This window comes from Passer domesticus, chromosome 17, assembly GCF_036417665.1.
Source record: "Passer domesticus isolate bPasDom1 chromosome 17, bPasDom1.hap1, whole genome shotgun sequence".
In the NCBI taxonomy this organism is placed as follows: domain Eukaryota; kingdom Metazoa; phylum Chordata; class Aves; order Passeriformes; family Passeridae; genus Passer; species Passer domesticus.
This window is the reverse complement of record NC_087490.1, coordinates 6879114-6901039: the sequence shown is the minus strand read 5'-3', so window position 1 is coordinate 6901039 and position 21926 is coordinate 6879114. Positions and strand designations below refer to the sequence as shown.

At 38.8% G+C, this 21926-nt stretch overlaps 1 protein-coding gene across 15 annotated transcripts in view; it reads left to right on the top strand.

The window, feature by feature from the left end:
• Positions 1-2066: 2066 nt before the first annotated feature.
• Positions 2067-21926, top strand: part of ARVCF (ARVCF delta catenin family member) — a 247318-nt gene continuing 227458 nt past the window's right edge. For 4 of the 15 annotated variants that reach the window (XM_064392944.1, XM_064392942.1, XM_064392948.1 and 1 more), the window contains exons 1-2: positions 2359-2643; positions 16855-16921. The gene's annotated coding sequence lies outside the window, so the exon portion shown is untranslated. Of the gene's footprint in view, positions 2165-2238; positions 2324-2358; positions 2644-3232; positions 3310-16854; positions 16922-21926 lie in introns of those variants that run through there. The other 11 variants (XM_064392951.1, XM_064392950.1, XM_064392947.1 and 8 more) reach the window with 9 other exon arrangements.

Sequence of the window (21926 nt, the reverse complement as noted above, 5' to 3'; positions counted from 1 at the left end):
CTTAAAGTATAGACTCATCACTGTGACCAAAGATTGTTTAGCTTCTAGGCTCAATTCTCATTTAAAATCTGCAGATGATAATCTGCATACCTTCAACAGCAGTCATGTCTATGGGAAGAAGAATGTGTCCATAGGCTTAAAAAGGAAGTGTTTTTTACTGTTTTTTTTTTTTTTTTTGTTTCTATTTTTAATACATATGGGAAATAAGTTCAGAGTCCTTTAAAAAGCCTTTTAGGAGGCTGAACAAAAAGAGTCTACTGCAAGAATTTGTGAATACTGGATTTGGTGGCCATTTTGACTCTTCCTTTTATTCTTGTGTCTACCTTTTGTTCTGCCTAAACCAGCTTGGTGATTGTTGTCCCTTCTAGATCCTGTCCTAGGGGATCAGTGTATAGCTCCCATTGTTTGTCAAACTTGAATAGACTGATCCCAAGCAGGCTCTGATTCTGTACCCACTTTAAGAGTGGTACTGTCAGGGCAGAAACTCTCTTGGAGAAAGCTAAAATGCAAGCAGAAGCTTAATGAAAGGGTTGTAGAATTGTCCTGAGTTGGTTTCAAAAACTAAAAGAAAAATAGTCCTGACATTTGTTTAAAGAGTTTGTTCTTCCAGTGCTGGAATGCACATTATTTAGAATGCATAAAGAACATTTTAGATGGATTAAATATCTTTTCCCTGAGAGGTCTCACAAAGCAGCTTTAAAGGGGAGACATCAGGGACCCTGACAGTGTTCCAGAGATGGGTTTTTGCCCAGATCTAGTTTGATATCTCTACCAATTGTCTAGATGATGCAAGATATTTATTAGTAGATTTTATAGTCTAATAAATGAGTGAATAATTCACAACTGGTTACAAAATCATCTGATGTGCCCAATAAGTCATCCCAGTCCAGTAAACTGCATTTTTAATATCAGAAAATGTGAGAAAATGCATCTGGAAATAAAAAAAATGCAGGAATAGAGCTAAAATGGCAAAAAGTACCTCAAAAAAGAATTTAGTTGTTACTATTTCAGTGTGACCTCTCAGTAATACTGTGGTAAACTGGACTACTCTAACCATTTACTGTATAAAATACAGAATATATAGGGGAGACAGGGGAGTGACACTGTCTTTGTCCACAGCACAGGGACACTGGGAGGCTGCACCACTTCTGGCACCCACGGTTAGGGAGGGAGGAAAACCACAGGAAATTATTCAGAGGAGGAGCATTAATGAAGGGGATAACACGATGTAAAACAGTGGCGTAGGAAGCTCAAGCTATTCAGGTTACGGAAGACAAAGCCGAAAGGCGAGGATGGCAGCGCACAGCAAGCGGCGAGAAGGTCAAGTCCGACACATCCCTGCGGATCGCGTGCCAGCATCACCTGGCTGCCTGCACCTGACGGGCCCTCAGCCGCCAGCTGGGCCCGCCACCGCCGTGCCAACAGCTGTGCGAGGCGAGCGCAGAAACCCTGCACGGCGGAGCGGGGCGGGGGCGCGTACCCGTGAGGGGAGGTGACGGTGACGGCGCCGTACCCGCCGCTGCCCCGCGCTCCCGCCCCGCGGCTGCGGCCGCTCCGCCGGCCACGCCCACCGCCCGCCGGGGGCGGGGCCGCCGCACGTGACGGACAGGCCCGCGGGCCAATGGCGCGCGGCGCGGCCTGCGGGGCGGGGCCGCGCTAATGGCGCTCCGGTTGCCGGGCGCGATCGCGGCGGCGCCGCCCAATGGGAAAATTCGGCGGCGCGGGAGGCGCGCGCCGGTTCGCGTGCGGCCGCGGGCGGACGGCGCGCGCGGGGCTCGGCGGCGCGCGGCCCCTCACGCCTCTCGCGCTCCTGCCCCCAGGTGCGGGTGTTGAGGAATGTTCCCCGCTTGGAAAAATAAATAAATAAATAAATAAATAAACAGAGAGGTGGGCGGGCGGGCGCCGGCATCATGGTCTGGGCCGGGCAGTGCGCTCCCGTCTCCCCGCGGGCCGCTCCGGTTGTTTTCCGAGCAGTAGTTTGGGGAGGGCGCGCGTTTTCCAGCCGTGCCCTTGGACCTTTTTGCCGGAGCGGCCTTGGGGAGCGCCGGCAGCGGCCAAGCCGGAGTGCGGGAGTGGGGACTCCGCGGGCCAGATGGCAGCGAGTCCATGTGCTCTGTAGAGAAGGGGAATTCCCCTGTGTGCTCTAAAAATCACACTAGAAAAGGTAAATGAAAGAAAAGGGTTAATGAGTACTTCCACCTCCCCCTCCTTCCTCCCCCACCCCCCCCCCCTTTGGATAAAGATGGTCTTGGATACCCTTTGTAAATAGGAATGTGGAGGTGGGAGGGGAAAATCAGCCCGGCTCCGACTACTGGGCTGCTCGGTGGGTGAGCAGGCGGGAGGAGCCGGTGCAGCCCGGGCGCTCTCCCGGGGAACGCGCGGGGGACGGGCGGGCACCCGCGGGGCGGGCACGGCGGGAGCGGCTCCTGCGCGGGGAGCGGGAGAGGAAGACAAGGGGCTGACATGCTGCCCAGAGCCTGCCCAGCGATTTATTGAAGAGTTGGGGAGTCTCCCCCTTTTTTTTTTTTTTAAACATTTTTTTCTTCTTTTTTTTTCCTTTTTTTTTTTTTTTTGTACGCCGCCTCCTTGAAGCCAGTAGCAGCAAGGAAAATAAGCTGAGGACAGAGAAATACGGCGGAGATGGTGAGCAGATCGCTGGGTTGTGGGGGAATGAATGAGGTTGCCGGGCTATTTTCTGTGAGGTTCTTGCAGGGTGTAGTACGTTTTGGGGTGATTTTGCATCACGATTCCGGGTGAGACTTCTTTGTTTGCTAAAGGTTGCTGGTTCAGGTTTAACAGCGTTCATCAGTTTATTGTGAGATGCGCAACGAGGAGTTGATGTATGCGAATGCCTGAATTACATACGCAAGCCACAAACACAAGCAAGCCCTAAACAAACCAACACTGTAATAATCCTGCAGTATGATGGGCAGCTCGTGTCATGGAGGGAAGTCATTGCTCAGGTTATTTGTGGCATGCATAGGAGATGAGTCTCTTTGTAGCAAAGACCAAACAAAATTAACCTATTTTTTCACACACGCGACATCCATTAGAGACTTAATAGCCAGAGTTAGGGGTTATTATTTAATTTTCGCTTTCCCTGTAGTATTGAGATCCACGGTTAAAATCTGACGTTTGTAGAAGTTGAAAAACTCTTTGAAATGTTCACTTCTAGTGAATATGAAATAATAAAGACTGTTTTTCTTGCTTTTTATCTTTTTTTTTCATGTAGGCACTTGTTTGTGTATGTGAAAGGGGGAATTCTTAAAACATGCGCTTTGCTCGTACGCTGTACTGTTGTGCCTTTAGGTAGGTCACAATGCAAAACGTGATTCACAGTGTGTTAAAAAACAAAACCCTAAGCAGATTTTTTTTATCAAGTGAAGACCTGTTATCGTACCAATAGCTTAAACCCTAAATAGAAGTTCTGCGAGGGGGAGGCGGGAAACAGCTCTCCTGATTTGTATTAATGGGAATGCTTTATGGTAAAAAATCCTGCTTCTAAATGACAGATTATTGACATTGCCTGATTGTAACTTCCTGTGGATAAGGTACTGCAGTCTGCTGAGTACACTAGTCCTTTAAGGCTCCATAAATTTAGACATATTTTGTTTACAAAATTGTGTAGCACTGCATGGTGCACTAGTAAAATATGAAATTTTAGTGATTTTAGAAATGTAGCAAGGCAATGCAAAAGAGAAAATATGCACCTTCCTATTAAATCTCCTATGGAAAAAAAGGAAGAGGTTTGTTGTAATAAGGTAATACAGGATATGCACGGTGACTAAAGTAACTGCAGGGGCTGGAGAGTTTTGAGTTTGTGTGGAAAAAACAAGTTGTGAACTATGCTGGGGTCGTCATCCTGCAAAGTATTTGGATGGATGATTCTTAAATTTATTTTAAGCAGCATCTCTGTCAATTCTTGTCTGAAATACTTAAATTATATGCTCCATTAGGCAAATGGGTTTATCTTCCCATTGCTTGGCCAAAGGAATGCATTAGGAAGGCAAGAACAATAGTTTGACTGCATGGTTCATCCTTGTGTATTGTTCAGAGATCATAGTTTGCATTTTATTTGACATTGGTGATCTTTATAAAGTGGACTTTGTTTATTATTATGCCATAGTTACTGTCAAATAACTGAATTTCAATTTATATAACCATAGTTTTGATGTACTATTTGGCTAAAAAATAATTCCCTTCTTTGAATTTCGTCTCTTAAATTCAAAATCTCTGCAATTGATTTCAGTATCAGAAAGTTTTTAATATTGGGAGAACCAACAAAAGCTACAAATAGAGGGAGTTTCCCATTTTATTGAGTTAGGACACTGTACTAGAAATGGCAAAATTCCTGCCTTTTGCTTGTACTTCAAATTTTGTACAAACTGTAGTTTAGATTAGATATCTTGTCCTGAAGACCATCTGTATGCATATTACAGTTATATAAAACTAAGCTTCTGTACTTCATTTTATGTAATGCAACACATTCTATCTGCAGTGCTTTTGGTGGATCTTGGGTAGTGTCAGAATTGATACACTGCAAGGAAAACCTGTTAGAGTTCTTGTGCTACCAGGTTTATAGTTTGTTGCTCTTAATATTTTATTGTGTGAGTATAAATCATTGACATAGACATTGTAAACAAATGCTGTACCAGCTGAGTGTGATTTTACATTTGGCTCGTGTCTTTCCAGTTTAACCAGAGTATGACAGTATTCTGTCAGATGTGGGGGTATCCTAATAGCCAGCATAGTTACCTTCAAAGCGCTTAGGTCAATTTTTTAACTTTCTTGTCTGTCTCTACAGCACAAGGCCAACTCTAGGGTTACACCAGTATGGATAGGGAAGGAATTAAACATATGTTGCATGCAGTTACCTTATTCACACTTCATGTGTGTCTCCTGGAAATTAGCATTGAGATTTTAATGATTAAAATCCACCTATTTCTAGAAAATGTGTTCTTTCCATAATGCAAGACATTTAGAGTATACGTGTAAGTTCACAAATATAATTTCTTTGCAGAAGGGCATTAGAGGTTTAATGGGTTTAAGCATTGAAATAAGAACACAGAGATTTTATTAAATTTCAGGAAGGATGTGGTCTACCTGTGAGCTGAAGCAAGGCAGGTAACCACCTGAGCATCTGAGAAAAGAAGCAATCACCTTAGATAATGAAGTGGCTTTTATTTCCTTCAGCTAACTTGTGTAAAACAAAGCCAGCCCCAAAAAACTGTGGTGCAAGTGTTTTGTTCCCTGTTTGTCTTTTTCAATCCTACCCTTGGATTTCACAGGCAGTCCAAAACAAACTGAAAAGCTACTTCTGGTGCAGTCTGCTGAGGTTCTAGAGTCTACATTTTCTCCATTAGATTGGGTGACGTTTGTTTAAGTAGTATTTAAGAGAAATAGCTAATTCTAGTGAATCCAGTTATTTTTGTGACTGATTTTGTCAACATTCTAAGAACAGACAGCTTAATTTAGTAATATCCAATGTTTTGAAAGCCTGAGAGTCAACCCTCTGGCATTCACAATTTCAAGTAGCATTTGGTGTGTTGTCTGTAAATGGCTAATCATTTAATAGTAAGTGGACAGCATCTATTACTCAGTAATTTATTTACAGTGATCAAACCAAATAATATTTTGGAGTCCTGATGAAACTCGTTGATGGCCACTGTTTCAGGGTCTGACATTTTGACCCACCAAAATAAATGCTTTTATTGGAATATCAGTTAATCTTACGGATTAAAGAATGTGTAAGATACCCAGTAGCAATGTGTATATGGGTGGCATTTTTAAATATTTTAACATTTTGTAGTGAATACTTAGATTATTTACTTAATGAAGCTCGTATCTAGTTACTCTTCATTCCTACAAAGAACATACATTTTCTTACAGTGTTGTCATTATTGGGAGTTTACCATTGTTGGAACGAATGTGTCTTTCTGGAAAAATGAATCTTAACTAAGGCATTCAAGAGCATTATACTCTTGAAGTGACTGGCTTCATTTTTTTTAACAAGTTACTTTATCCAATTCTATAAAAATTGACACTGCATTTGTGTGTGTATATATATGTATACATTTATATATATACATTTATATATATTTTTGTATTGTAGTTATATGGGTTTGTTCCATCCAGATAAACATTTCTGTGAAAGGCATCTTGGTTTGATTCTGCAAGTCTTAGTGCTCTATATAAGCAACTGATGTTAATTACCATAAGTAGAGTGATTTTTGACTATAGTCAAATATATATTTTGACTGTATAATTAGAAAGAGTAAAATTGTAATATTCAGGTCACAGATTCCAGACTAAGTGGTCCAAGAAGGCAGTTCTCATCCACCACTTGCATAGTGGTGATGCTGCTGCTGGCAGTGTTACAAGGTACTGAGATCCATTGAGAACATATGGGCAGGGTTGTGCCTCTGTCTCGCTCTCCGGTTTATATTGCACTGGGAAGACCTTTCTGATCCTGAGCACATGCAGTATGCTTCATCTCTTCAGATATGATGGCTTTCTTAGACAATTTGGGATTTTTGTTCCATAAGGTCCTTGACTGGGTTGTCAAAATCTTCTGTGCATGCTTCAGTTGATGTTATTTATAGTTATGCTTTTTCTGCATCTCAGAGCACATGCATTTTGTTTCAGAAGCTGCGACAGGGTTTCCATGAGATACTGTGCAAATATACACCAGTGCACCACTAATCTATTAGCTTCTGATTTGTAGGTCAGGGAGGAATTGAGATTTTGCAATCTCAGCAGTATCACCTCTTTGCTGCTTCAGTGCTTACGTGACATCTCTAGTTGGCTGAAAATTAAAAGGACACTGTCAAGGTATCTTTGACAATTTCATTTTTTTAGTTTATTTTGTTTGCCTTGTTACTGCTGTCACAAGCCATTGGAAACTCGAAGTCTAGTGTCTTAGCAACAGGCCTTTGTCCTCCAGAACAGGTACTGTTTAGCTACTTATGGTTTATTTAAGAGTTGTGAAGCATTTTCTGTCTTCTGAAATGCATTATTGAATTACAGCTTAAATATTGCAAGCGAGAGGGAAGAAGTGAATAAATCAGTTTGGGGTAAGTTCTGACATTCTGTCATTACAGCAAACTCAAAATATTTATTCTTTTCCTTATTTCTTTCAGAACCTAGTGATTTGGAGTCTAGAATTAGGCATCAGTGCTTCCTTTGCACTTTTATCCTTGAGAGTAGACTTCTGAGGGGATCAGTACCAAGACCTGCATTCTGGTTGGATGTAGTTGGAATTACCTGATGAAGTGATCTGTATAAGAATTCTCACAGGTGCAGTGATACTGATTGAGGTGCTGAGCAGTAGTTTTACAGGAGCTGGGCTTTGTATATCACAAATGCCTTTTTTCTGCTCTGAGCTTATTACCTTCCCCTCTTATTTCTGCTCTCATAAAAGGAATGATCATGTTTTTTTTTTTTTGTACAGAAAAATGTTGCCCTAACTTGTTCCTCTATGAAGAAGTCTTTTATTAACTGATTGACATTCATTGCAATGTAAAGTCAATGAAACTAGACCTACTGTTTCCAGTAATTTAACTGCCTCTTCTTCATCTGCTCTGGTGGTGGAAATTCTACCCATGAGTTAGAATACCTCCATGGAACTTTCTCATTCCAGTAAATATTCTCTGTTTAATTTGGGTTATGCAGTGATAAAATTTTAAGTAACTGCTATTCAGACCAGTGATAGAAGTGATGGCACAGGCTTTTTTACTGCATTACCCTGTTGGTGAGAAACTGTGTTGTGATGTTTCACTATCAACAGTGTCCATGCCTACTGGATTCACAGCTTGGTGAGAGCTGAATGTATATAATGATATTCGAGAGTCAAAATTTTGCATGTTTTAAAGGTGAAAATTACAATCTTTTTAACAGTACGCAGAGTAGCAAAGCTTGCAGAGATCGCCCAGAGGAAAGCAAATTGCAGTGTGACTTAAAATATGGTTCATAAAATGCTGGCTGTCTTGGGGAAGTAGAATCTCAGTTGTGAGAACACTTAAGTTGGGGTACCTACAATAACTTTAGGCATGTCAATTAAATGCCTGATTTAGAGAGAGCAGCCACTTCTGGCTGTGGAGTAAAACAGTGGATACACCAGACTTCGCTGGAGGCTGATCCAGTCTATGAGGTTGAATCAAGTCTTCTAATTGGCATTTTTTGAACCATCTCTCTGCTGTGAGGCAAGTATGGGTATTTTATGGAGACTGTTTTCCAAAATAAGGAATTTAAAAAGCTGAAATTATCTAACATTCCTTCTACAGTTCATAATCTGGTGCAAGGAAGCTTCAGTCATGTTCATCAGTAGAATGTCAATAACCACTCATAAAGCTTTGATTCAGATTTGCATAACAGTATTTGTGTTCTGATGGTCCCAAGGTATTGAAAACTGTTAGTGTATGTAGGATCCATAAATTTGAAAGTTTTCTGGAATGTTTAAGACACATGTGAATTTGTTTTATCAGTGTAATGTCAAGTGAAGTTTCAAACACAAATCCTTGAAAACTTAAACTGGCAGTATTTTGCTTCTTTGCACCACAGGCTAGGGTCAAGCTATGCTGGTATAACTTCTCCTCATATTTTTAGACTGGTTCTTTTTTAATTCAGTGTGACAATACAAGTAGTGAGTTATTGATGGCAGCTAAAGTGAGACCATTATGACTGTAATCAATAACATACCTGCATAGAATAACAACTACTACCGGGGACATATTTTGTATTGATTCAGAAATTTATGCTGTCTCCACTACACCCAGTCTGCTACTTCCATAATTTATGTAATAAAATCTCTACTTTAGAGAAGCTGTTACTAAGTTAAATACCAGGAAATGATGACATATCAAGATGTAAATTACATATTGAAGATTTTACTACAAGCAGAAATAGCACTTGCTAAATTCCTGTGGGTTCTGATTCAGGACCAAGGCACTTCCTTGCTGAAGGCTGGAGGATAATGGAAGTCAAAACCATGTTCCCTCTCCTGAAGCAATATTTTAGAGCTGGAGGGTAAGGTGCTGTTTGTAATATGCTGTGACGTTGGAAAATTATTGAATTATACAATCCATAAGTTTGAAACCTACTTTTTTTTTCCTATGTTTCATTGTGCTGTGTTCCTGTAGGTGATAAACAGTCTTCAGCTTTTATAGACTACTTGCTATGCTGGTGGTGGGATTTCTGAATCCCAACCCATGCTCATCTATCTAGACAAGGAAACGACCACCTCATTTCATTTATGATCCCACAAACCACTTTCCATTGTGTTAGAAGCAGAGAAGCAGTATGATAACTCTGATTTTTAGGAACCTTAGTATTTAAGGTTCTGAAGAACTAATGTTAAACTGAACTGAAGCTTGTTATATGTAAAAGGAACATGAGAGAATCTCAGTTACATATATAAATAAATTGTTTCTTTAGGTGAGACTTCCAGTGATCTGTTAGGAATTTAGGCCCGAACTCTCAAAGGGAATTAGGCACCTAGTGCCTATTTAATTCCTTTATATTTCTTTACAATATTGTCACTGAAATCAGGGGTTTAGGAATCTTTTCGAAAGCTTAGATCAAAGATGTATAAACTTCCTTGACTTGTTTCTTTCAGGTTTGTGTGATTGTTACAGCTCTATTTTCAAATACAGATGGATTAGTTTGGTAAGATGTATTGATGTGTATTTAAATTATTGGAACTATTTTAAAAATGCACTTACAAATCAGTTTAAGAAAAATGTCAATCTCCATGGGCTACTACCAAACATAAAGAAGCTCTGAGCATAAAACTTGATTTGTGATGTCAGCATATGTGAGTATTTGTATACATTTGGATTTGAAAGACCTAGTAAACACAAGAATTCCATGGCCTTTCTCACCATTCTTGTTTAAAACTGCACAGTTTTGAAGGCATTTAGTACATCCCCAAAACCTGAGAAAATAATTGACGTACATACAGCTGTGGAGAGTTTCAAAATACAAAGTTTCCATTTATACTAATGTAAACTGTGTAATTAAGTCCAGTTTCCAGTTGAGGTTGTATAATTCAGAGAATATCGAACATCTACACTTGCTTCAGGCTGTCTAGTGGACTATATTGCCCACAATTAAACAGATGAATGCACAAATAAGGATAGGCATCCTTCCAACCACTTATAGCTATATTTAGCAAATTCTTCTCATTTCCCTCTCTGTAGGAGTGTGATGTTGGTATCCTTAACATTGGCCAAGAGAGCTGTCAGTGTCTTAAGCTCTGCCCTACAAGGTGTTTTACTTTCCCATATTGTTTTGACCTTGTACTTGCTCCCTTTCTTTTGGATTAACCATTTATATGTCCTAAATGAAAAAATTGCTTTACATTATGCATCTGAAAGTAGAAAGAAGTAGAAGGTCATTCTCTATGCCACAAGGGATTAGGAAGATCTTTAAAGTTTCACAAGGTAAATGTTCTGAAGTGCATTAAAGGTACAACCAAGGTGGGGGAGCAATGCAGAAAAATCTCCTTTTTATGGAAATCCAAAGTATTTTTTGTAATCTTGTATTTTCTGTAATTTTTTTACACCATTTTATGTATCACTTTTTCAAGAACTACAATGACTCATGTTGAAATGTAGCAGCCTTTCTATGTAGTACTACCTTTAGAAAACACAGGATTGGGCTGAGAGAAGTCCTGTAATTGGCAATAGACATTTTAAGCATAAATAAGACGGTGTTGGCCTATTATAGATATTTTTATTTTGTAATACAGGCTTACTACCTGTGCAATAATGAGTAAATACAGCTGTGTTTTGAAGGTGCAGTGTTTAGCCAAAGAAATTGGCTACTGATCCTGGTAGTGAAAGAACTTAACAGGTGCCAAATGCAGATGTGTCTGTCGCAGTAATGCAGTTGGGCAGGGATTTGGTGTATGTGGGATTGAACTGTGTGATTCCACCAATGATGCAGAAAACAAGGCCTGAGATAGGAGCCTTTTAGCCCTTGATTAGTTGAAGTAATGCAGGATATAGTTTGCCACAAAACCAGGGAAAGACTAATAAGAATTACAGGATAAGCACAAGTATTTCTTGTGAAAAGAGGTTGAAGTCTAGGGGAAAGCAGCTGGTCTCACACAGGAGAGAGGGATATTTTAGCATTTTATTTTTTTTTCTTTGATGTGCTAAACCAATGTATTTTAGAACTGTGAAAGCTTCAAAAACAGTTATAGGTATTTCTGTTGTTTCAGAAATAGACAAATTGTGGAGCTGTAATCTGTAGGAAAAGTACTGATCTCACAGTTTCTGGTTTTGGGTAATTTCATAGGGATAAGGCATGTAGAGATTTCAGAAGCTTTAATGTCTACATTGTAGTTCAGCTGAGAAAACTAGAATGTCACACAGTGTCTGATTTAAATGAGCTGTCTTCTGTCTGTAATCTGTTAAGTATATCTGCATGTACCTATGAGACTGCTATACAGAGGATATAATTATTTTGTTTACCATTTTGAGATTGATGTGGATGGAATCAATACCAGTTACTTTGCTTTTCATTACTGAAGGCATCTGAAATGTTGACCAACCTTACCTTCCTTGTGTCAAACAGATCACAAAGCCCTTATATACACACCATTTGACCTTCTAGGACATTCTTCAAAGAACTGGCAGGCTTAGCATGTCACTTTTTTCCTCACTTGAAGAAATTAAATCTAATTAGGAGGATCCTACTAATACAATGTAGATACAGATTACAGGTGCACAGTGTGGAGAGTCCAGAATGAAAATAGCTGTAATGGAGAAGCCGGGGGAGGGGGAAGACCCTGAAATAGGCTGACTTAATTATCAGTCTTGTACTCTAAAATAAGAGACTTCAGTAGCTGCACTGATATAAAACATTTACAGCAAGTTGGAAAATTCTGTTGGGGAAAAAATCTCTCAAGGCATTTTCTTCTAGACAATATAAAATGAGCAAGGCATTATGCACAAATGCAACAGTTCCACAATTTTAGTATTAGTGATTAACACCTGATACTTATTTCCTCTTCTTCACCCAGGTGTGGTTTGACTGGGTACACCTGAATTATCTAAGTGCTTTAAGAGTGGAAGCATGAACAGAATTGACTTCTCCTTGGGAAACCTTTCACATTTCACTGGCGGTTAACGTTGTCCTTCTTACAGCAAATGTCACTTGAGACTTTTGTAATAGAGAACAAAAAATATGCTTGTGCATGCTTGTCATTTCACATGAAATCAAGTGACTGATTTTTGATAGAAATCTCAAAAGCATTGAGTTCATACAAGTTTATCACAGATTCCCCTCAGAATAACTGGGTTTTGATCATATTTTTTTGAGGCAAGGAGTATTAATAGTAGATTATCTGAGAAACTAACTATTTAAATTACCTTTGATACTGTGAAATTGAGAGAAACTTAACAAGAATGTACAAGACAAAATCCAGCCAGTTTAAAGTAGGTGTAATATCTAGGACTAAAAAAATAAAAGTGTGCTTGTTTTGCGTGTCCTTGTGTGACTGGGGAATTTAGAGCAGTCATTGGAAGATGAAGGAATCCAACTCTCTGCATTATTGGACCCAGAGGCCATACTGTGTGATTACTAATGCATGCAGGCATGGTCAATAAATTTCATGGTTATACATCTCATTGTCATTTTTGGAGCTCATTGATTTAAGCAGCTTGTGCTGATCAAGAATATTACAACAGGCAGCACAGTGTCATATGCTGACAGGTACAAAGAGTCTTACTTTAGTCAAAACTGAAGAAAAATTTGCTGTTAAGTGTCAACTGAATGCTGGAGCAAGTTGGCCAGAGATTATAGAGATCATGTTCCTGGAGATTTTCAAAACCTGACTGGAAAAGATCCTGAGTAACTTGCTCAAATTGACTCTGCTTTGAGTAGGGGAGTTGCCAGGTGATATCCAAGGGTATTTCCAGTCTCAGCTGTTCTGTGTCTGCTGTGCGAAAACCAGAAAGTAGTTCCAAGGTGTGGATACATAGAAGGTAGGAGACTAGAGATAGTGGTGAAAGTAATCTCACCCCTAAAGAGTTACAGCTGTGCCAATTATCAAGCATTAAGAACAAGCCTGCCCTTAATAGGCCACAGCTGGATCCAATTAAGAGGGGTATTATAAAAGAGCAGGTTGGCTGGTCGAGAGGGGAGATGGAGTTTGTTGGCTGTGCTGAGAAGGAGTCAGTGCTGTGAGGAGCTGCTCATGAAAATCACCAAGAAGGTATGAAACCTTTGCAATAGGACAGCAACACCAAGGTTGCAAGACAATATCACTTTATTTTTCTCACCAGTGAGGATATGGCATCAGTGACTCTCCCCTTGCCAGTGCTGGCTGTGAAGGGGGAGCTGGATGGACAGCTGAGTCAGGCTGTGATTTGGCTGCAGGTCTGAGGGCATCGTTAGCAGCTGCATTTATGAGACTGCAATTTGTGATTTTAACCAACTTGATTGTGTCTATTTAAATTAACATTTAAGGTCAAACTTCTGCCATTAGTGCAATAAAGAATTTTAAGAGGTTTGTTCAAATTTAATACTTCCACTGTCACTTTATACAGCTGGCTTCAAAGCATATTGACTTACATTGAACATAATCTTCTAATGAGTTTTTGTTTTTGTCAGGAGATACATGTTTCTTCCATTATCTTGTTTGCTTCTATTTTGTACTTTGTGAGTAATATTTGCAATTACTTTTCTGCAGTACCGTGTTGGTAACAGCAGCAGGAAGCCATAGTTAGCTCAGCTGGAACATTTTGGCCTCTGGAGTTCTTGTTACTGCATTCAGAGTAAGAAATAACTGTCTGCTTATCTTTGTGGCATTTGGATACTCTCATACAATTTTTTTGTTCAATATTTCTTTATTGGTTAGACTTAAGACAGCTGGTAGGAATAGTAAATCCCAGTTGATTGTAACAGATATTGTCTGACATTGGCATGTCTGTAACTAGGAAGATGAAAACAATGTGCAGTAAATGTTTTGGACAAGCTGAAAGAAGTTGCTAAAATAATTCTTAATTGTCCTGCTGGGCTAGACTGGATAAACAAAGTGAGAATTATTTGCTTTTATTTGTGCGCATTTGCAAACAGCCTCAGAATTGCTGTGATGTTGTATTGAGCTGTATGTCTGCTCAGTGCTTTTGTGGACATGTGTCATGTTACCTGTAACTTCCGTCAGAGCAGTGTTCCTGTGGAGAACGTGTCCTTTGGCAGCTGTGGGACTGGGACAGCTGTGCTCAGTTTGCACCTCAACAACTGGTCTGCATTAAAGCACCTTGAAGACATATTTGTAATATTTAAATAAAGGTGCTTAGCCTTTGCTTAAAGTCCTGTCTCTTTGGAAGCAGGTTACCTAATGAGCATGTTTTACTCATCTCAGGGGGACAAAGCCTGAGCTGTTAAATTTGTGGCAGCAAAACGAAACAATTTTTGAACCAAGTCATCATTTTCAGCATCAATAGAAGGTGATGCCCTTGTCAGCTGGCATTGGTTCAGCATAAGGTTCCAGTCAGAATTGGCTGTGTTAGGCTTTGAGCTGCTCTTTGAGAGACCTTCACCCTTCACTCTGTTGGAGCTGCTGCCATGGTGGGTCTATTGAATATTTATAAGAAACTATTACGAGACTCCTTCTGCAGTCAGAGTGTAAACTCGTTAGTTCTTGTCTGGCAGAATGAAGCTTGTTCAAGCTCATGACAGACTCTACTTGCATCATTTCTTCTCTGCTTGCTGTTGTGTGTTAAGCCATGATACTGATTTAAGTTCAAAATACAGCTCCACTTGTACTACTACAGTAGTTTCAAGGTTGGCTTGGTTCCTGAGAAACTCAGACCTTGTGGGACCTGGAGTTTGGCAGACTAAACTTTTTAAACAAGGTTACGAGTGAAGGCTGGAAAGCTTGTTCTCTTGCTCTGCTGCTTGACTTAATTAATGCTTTACTCAGCTGTGTACAGAGAGAGCCAAAATCACACTGAATCCACACCCCTTTCAATTTTAAGAATATGACATTGCAAAAAGTTAGGGAACTGCTTTAATATTAGGTGGTTAGTCTCATCAAAAATTTTTACAGTAAACTTGAATTTCTCTTCCCATGAACATCTTGAGATGCTGGAAAGAGATGAATTTTTAACCGAATGTAAATTACCAGAATGCCAAACACACTTTGAACAAAGCTGCTCATAAAAGAGAAAAAGGTATAACATACATAAATGTAAGTTTTAGATAATGATAATTTCTTCCTGAACTCTTCTTAGGTCCTAGAGGCATGTGTAGGTAGCAGGGTATCCAGATTAGTAGCTCAAGTGATACCTTGAGCTTATATAATCATTAAGAAATTCACTGATTATTTACTTTTTTTTAAAACAGACGATAATTTTCCACTTGTTTTAAGAGTAGAAGCTTTTAAAATGACTCATACAAGATAGACATATTCAATTAAAAATAATTTTAGAAATGCTGTTTAGGATTTGTTGCTATGTTTTAAAATTTTATCATGCTATTAGTGGCATTTTTTTAATATGTAGTATTACCCTACTGAGATCTTTTTAATATTATTTCTGATTATTACTATAACTGCGTTTCTTTTGGTTAAGAGGAAATAGTGTGTTCATTTTTTTTCTTGGAAAAAGGGTTTTTAAAAGGGCAGGCATTGGCAAGATTTTGCTTCTGACCTCTGGATTCAGTTGCTCATCAGACAAAGTCTGAATTGCTAATGAAAATGAAACTTTTGAGGGAAATTCTTGCCTGAGGTGGGATTTGCACTGATTCAACGTGTTTTTTATGATTAGACTATCTCCCTCAGTGCTGCTTCTGGAACAACGTGACCCTTTTAATGAATTTTATTTTGTGACAAACTGAATTTCCGTGTACGTGCTCTACTTGCCTCTGTATTTCGTGGTAGGGTTTCTCCTTTGTTCTGCAGCACTTAAAAGATTTACTTATCAGAGTTGAAGATAAATAAAGCATCCTGTTAGTAATTAGATAGATTTTCATTGTGTCATCCTGAAGGCCCTGGAATTACTGTATTGAGACATAGTGTTGTCTTGCAACTTGTAAATTATGAAATGAAACAAAATTTACTATGGAAGGTGATGACACCTGGGGAGAAGATACAGATTTTGGGGGGCAGCCAAATGCTGACTTGTTTAAAAGAATTGGGGGACAAACCCCAAAGTCTTCCTTCATAAAAACAGTCTGCAGGTAGTTTAATTAATATTTTTTACATCACGTAAAAATCAGTTTCTCAGATGTAAGAAGCTGTTTTTCCAACTGAGTTCACATGCATCCTTTGTGGATCAGAGTGTTTTGTCTGGTATGAGTGGGTTCAGGTGAGACCTTGTGGGTGAGTACTCTTCATCCAGAGCAGTAACCTCCCCCAATGAAATAAACCCTAATTATTTGGGGGATTCATTACTTAAATCACTGCTGTAAATCCCTGTGTCAGTGTGAGTGTCCTAGAAATCCAGTGCAGCCAGTGGTAGAAAGGTCAATGGCCACTGGTGCTTTGGCATTGTAGTGCTATAGCTACACTTGGGCATTGATTGATTGATTTATATATTTATTCCAATCACAAATGATTTTTGGATTTTATGACCCAAAGCTGTCAGTAGAAACTTTGCCACATACTAGAGCATTCAAACCACATAGACATTTCTGTCTTAAACTTTGATTTTGGGAAGTAGGAACTCAAGGCTTTCGTCCATCTCTGGAGTTCAGCTGTTTTAACTAGGGATAGCAGTGCAGTTTTGGAAGGTGTCTGGGCTCTGAACTGTATAGGAAGTTGTCTCATTCCTCAGGTCAACAAGCCTTTAGTCACACTAGTTAGAGAGTTTATTCAGAGTTTGAACTGCCTCTTATGTTTTTCAGGGATATCCGAAACTGAGTTGTGCTTTATGAACAAGGGGAGAGGCCTAACAACTCGCCTGAAAGGGTGGTAAGAGTTGGCAAGATTTCTTACATATATTTATATTTCTGTCATTATTACATGTGTTTGTGTGTATGAAATCTAGAAAGAAAAATTGTCTGGGACAGTACATAGAAAGATTTAAAAAGTAGCAGTCTCACAGTTGACATTCATTAGTCAACAATAAATTGATAAAATGCTAAATTCTTTTTATAGTAATAGCCTGTAGTGACCTTCCTCTCAAACAGAAGGACTTTTGAACTGAGTATGGCTAAAATATGCAAGAGTTTAAGTTAGCCTGCTTGGAATACCAAATCACCAAACAAAAACAAATGTTTGTTATAATCAAAATGTACAATAATGAACTGCATATAATGTAGCTAATAATAAAGCTTCCAAAGCTTTATAAAGGGGCCTTGTCAAGATGTTTTGTTCTGTTGCTGCCTGGCTTTTAGACAAGAGGTGAACTGACTTCTCCTGACTGCCCCTCCTCAGCCCCAGTTTTGGATTCAGTGTACAGGCAGGTTTCATCTGGGGCTGTTCCCAGAGCTCTCTGTGCAGAAATCTGTGGCAGGGAACGTTGCACGGTTCTGAACTCCCTGGCTACCTCCAGCATGGTGGGGTGGGGGCCTCGCTGCCCCAGAGCCTCCCTGCTGTAAGGGAAGGGCCCCTGGCAGAACAGCACAGTCAGTGTAGGCAAAGAGCAAGCAATTTATTAATGTGTATGACTTTCACTGATCTTAGAAGTTATTCCTGAGACCTAACCAGGCAGGAGCTTCCTTACACAAGGAAAAGTAATTTACATTGGTATAAAGGAACATAATTAAAAAAACCCTGATCTCTTAAATTACTAAAACCAGAAGACGGCTGTTCTTGCTAAATGAATAAAAATGATCAAATAATTCAAACTTATAAAAGCTTTCATTTCTTTTTATTAGTCTTCTTTTAAATTTGTTTAAGGGAAAGTAGATTTTTGGGTAAAAGATGGGAATACAGTTTACACAGTACAAGTAGAACTGAAAACTACTGCTTCTGAATATCCTAAGAAGTATAGAAGAAGTGGGAGATTTCTTAGGGGATTTTTCACTATAATAGTCAGCCTGAGGTAAAATTCATGTTTCAGTGAACTATTTAGAGCAAAAGAAAATTATTGGAGGGGTGAAAGGGAATAAAGTATTAGGAACAGAAGGTGTTATCTTTCACCACACAGTCTCACTTACTTGTTCAAAATTCGGTAAAAAGGTATAAGACAATCAAATGAAATGCTGTTGGTAGAGACATGACAAACGTGTATCTATTTTTATTCTGCCATATATTTGTGATGGTAAGGAATGTACAGCTTTGAAAATCTTCCCGCTTTTTGTACTCTGAAGATTCAAACAATACTTATTCCCCTATCATTACCAAAGGGCTTTTTTACAGAGTTTTGTGTCTAAGACTGATGTCTTACTTCAGAATTCCTTTTAAAGAGCATGTCACCCTTAATCAGGAGAGCCATACATTTTCAGAATGATGGTGCTTTCAATTTATGGCTTGTCAGCCCTAAAGAATGCTAGTCATTTTCTTTACAAGTGCAACTCATTGACTGAGACTGCTAACTTATAAAGCAATTTTAGGTTTATTTTGATTGGTTATTGGTTTGTGGCTTTTAATGATGAGATTGAATTGCATTTCTGTGCAATAGACATTGTGGTGGAAAATCTGGAAAGTTGGAGCCATTTGGAACTGCTCTTACTCCCACTGAGGTCAGCAGTAGCATTTCTGTGGCTTTCAGTGGGAGTAACATTATACTGTCTGAATGTGAAGACTTTTCTTTCAAAAACCACTTATAATAGTCTGCTTTAGTTAGGGTTACATGAAAACTAAGTAACTATTGTACTGCTTGTTTATGGAAAAAAAAAGGTATTTCCTAATTAGGAGAAAGAAGTTGTAACCATTTCTGTTGTGCCAGCGTATTGGGTTTTTTAGTACCTACAGCTCTGGAAGTTGTTGCACCACAAAAATTGGTTATCTAGAACAGTTTTGATTATATCCTTCAGTATGTTTTACTGTATTGTCTGTGGGAGTAGATTTGAGCAAACTGAGTGCTCAAGGCAGGGAGTGTTGCAGGATGAATCCTTGCAGGTATTAATGATCATGTAAACAGGGAATCTGGATTGGAGAGGAGGTGTTATCTGAATATATGTAATTTTCAAAACTGTATATTAGTTCTCAACTTTTAATAAAAAGTTAATTATTATTAGTGGCATTTTCACAGATCATTTGAGAAAAAGGTTATTTTCTACAAAGGTGAACGTTTCAAAAAGTGAGATGCTATGTTTGCTGTGCAATAACTGTCAAAAGAATTTTTTTAAGCCCTTCTATGAAGATGCTGTTACAAGTGAACTTGGCATAAAAGCTTCTAGCCCATGGTTGCCCAGAAAAGATGTCTTAAGCATTAAAAATAAATGCCTTTTCAGAAATTAATGCTAAATAGTCATTTCTAGAACTGTAGTTGTGTGATTTAAATGGTCAGTTTTGCTTGCAGTATACAAAATGGAGTTAGCCTGCCAGATTTCAGGCCTCAGCCGTCCAGAATGGGTCTTTTTAAGCTGTTAAGAACTTTTCTTTTTTTTTTTTCCCTTGTAATTAATTTTCTTTCCCTAATTCATTGCTTGTGGATTTATGGCTGCTTATTTTGGGTTTCTACCATCTTTTCTGGAATGATCAAGAATGATGAATTAATCTTAATTGATGGATTACTACACATTAATCAAACTCTTACTTAATATGCTTGATATTTCTTGTGAGTAAGCTATTTCTTAAAAACATTGTCTGTAGTTTAGTTTATTAAATTAAGACTTGAGCATATAAGGGTCTTTGTCACATATGGGAAGCACAAGTTATGACCCAAATACTCAAATTACCCAAAGTTAGCATTTTGTTTTATAAACATTTGCAGCACAAACAAATCTGAACAAAATAATTTTAGAAAGGCATTTCCCCTCCATATAGTGTGCATTATATGTAGATGTTATATTAGGGACTTTTCATCTGTGGCTCTTGGAGATTATTTTTATCTGGTTTGTCTGATGCCAAGTCTATTTATCTCGAATGGGAAGTTTTACTATTGTCTCTGCATGACATGGTTTACAGACTAAGTCTGATGACTCTGTGTTGTGTGCCTGAGACTTTACCTCTACGTGATTATCACTGGTTAATGATTGTGCAAGCTTTCCGCAATTGCTGCTCAGTCCTGATTTTGCCTTCATTGTTACCCACACCATGGGAGTGCCTTCGGTGCTGTTGAATAGATATAAAAAAGTACATTGAATTCTTATGTACAATATGCATGGATTTAATAAATTATAATTTAGAGAGTATCAGTACTACTGAAATACTGATGACTGAAACAGGAAGATTTTTTTTTTTTTTGTATGATGTCTGCTAAATGTTTGCAAAATTCTTAACCTCTCTGAAGCAGAGTTTCATTGAATTGCCTGGCTAAGGATGGCCTTAGAAGTTCATGAGATACATCATTGTGTGCTGCCCTGCTTTCTGCTTCATGGCTTGGGGAAAACCTGCTTCATCTGAAATGCATTTGTATTCAAAACCTGGATGCTTTTCTGGACTCAAAGGACTGATAATCTGTATCTGGGATATGCGTGTGGAAACATGCTAATGCACGCCTATCAGTGGAGCTGTACCTCTTTGCACACATTAGTATTGAAAACAAATATGTAACTTCTGATCCTTGAGATCCAGCTGCCAGTGTTTGTGTTCTGGTCAAATGTGTGATGCAAATCCTCTGTCACATCTTTGCTGGCATATTCCCAGATGCCATACCAAATTTCTCCATGTGGATCCAATGAGGAGATAAATTCTAAACTTGTAATCGGTACTTGCATAGCAAGAGTCATGGTAGGTCTTCTTAATATTCATTCAGTGTTCATGGAGACACGTCTGGCAAGATGGAATAAGATGGGCATGGTCTATTAAAACTATAGTGAATAAAACTTTAGGACCCAGTCTCTTGATTTACATTTCTTACAGCAACATCTTCTATAGAATTGACAAGACATTAAATATTAGACAAATTTTCTCCTTTTATTTAGGTTCATAAAAGGTCTTTCCAAGCAGATAAAACAAACTTGGATGGTGAAAATAATTAAACAAAAAATATAAAGCAATTATCTTAGAAATATGTTATAATACCTGCTCCTTAGTATGCCAGAAACAATTCCTCACAGACCAGGTACAGTAGGAATTGAAATGCAATCAATTTATCTGCTGCACCATCCCATGGTGACTGTTTTTTAACTTTTCCTTCAGGTATTAAAAGGTATACTTCATACAAGAGGACAGGCAATTTTATTTGGCTTTGGGCTATTTCGTGATTTCTTGTAGTTTCAATATTAATCTCACATTGTAAACTTCCATGCCTTATGGTAAGCAATGTTTTTTTGTTTTTTTTTTAAATTTGCTTTATATGGTGTATTAATTGGTGCTGGGCTTCAACAGGGATGTACATAGAACAAGTCTTCTGAAACTGATTTGCAGCTGTGATGTAGAAACACATTGGAAATTCTCAGGAAGAATTTTGTCAGAATATATTTTGCATAACTTAAATTAAGGGTCTTCCTGTTGAAAACCTCATGACTTCACTGAATTTTGAGATGGGTTGCAAAATACCTACATAGCGAAGTCAAGAGCATTTGGACTCTAATAAAACAGTCCCCTTTGCATTTTAGATTTAAAGCTGAATTTTTCTCCATCTGGAAGGTTATGCATGAACAACTGCAGAGATGTGCTGTTCCATGAGAGTTCTGGCAGGGATTGTTTCCCTGGAATGGTGCAGTCAGGAACAGAAGGGAAACGTGCCCTGATCTGTCTCAGAAGCTTAAAGCATCTCTTGTTCCCCCTCTCCTTCCTGACTGGAATTCCAGTAATTGTTGTAGCTTTAGCATCGCCCACATCAGTAGAAAGGAAGACTTTGTTTCTTGCCACTGCTCCCTACCCCTGCCAAGATGGACCTAGGGCATTTCTGATTGGGGTA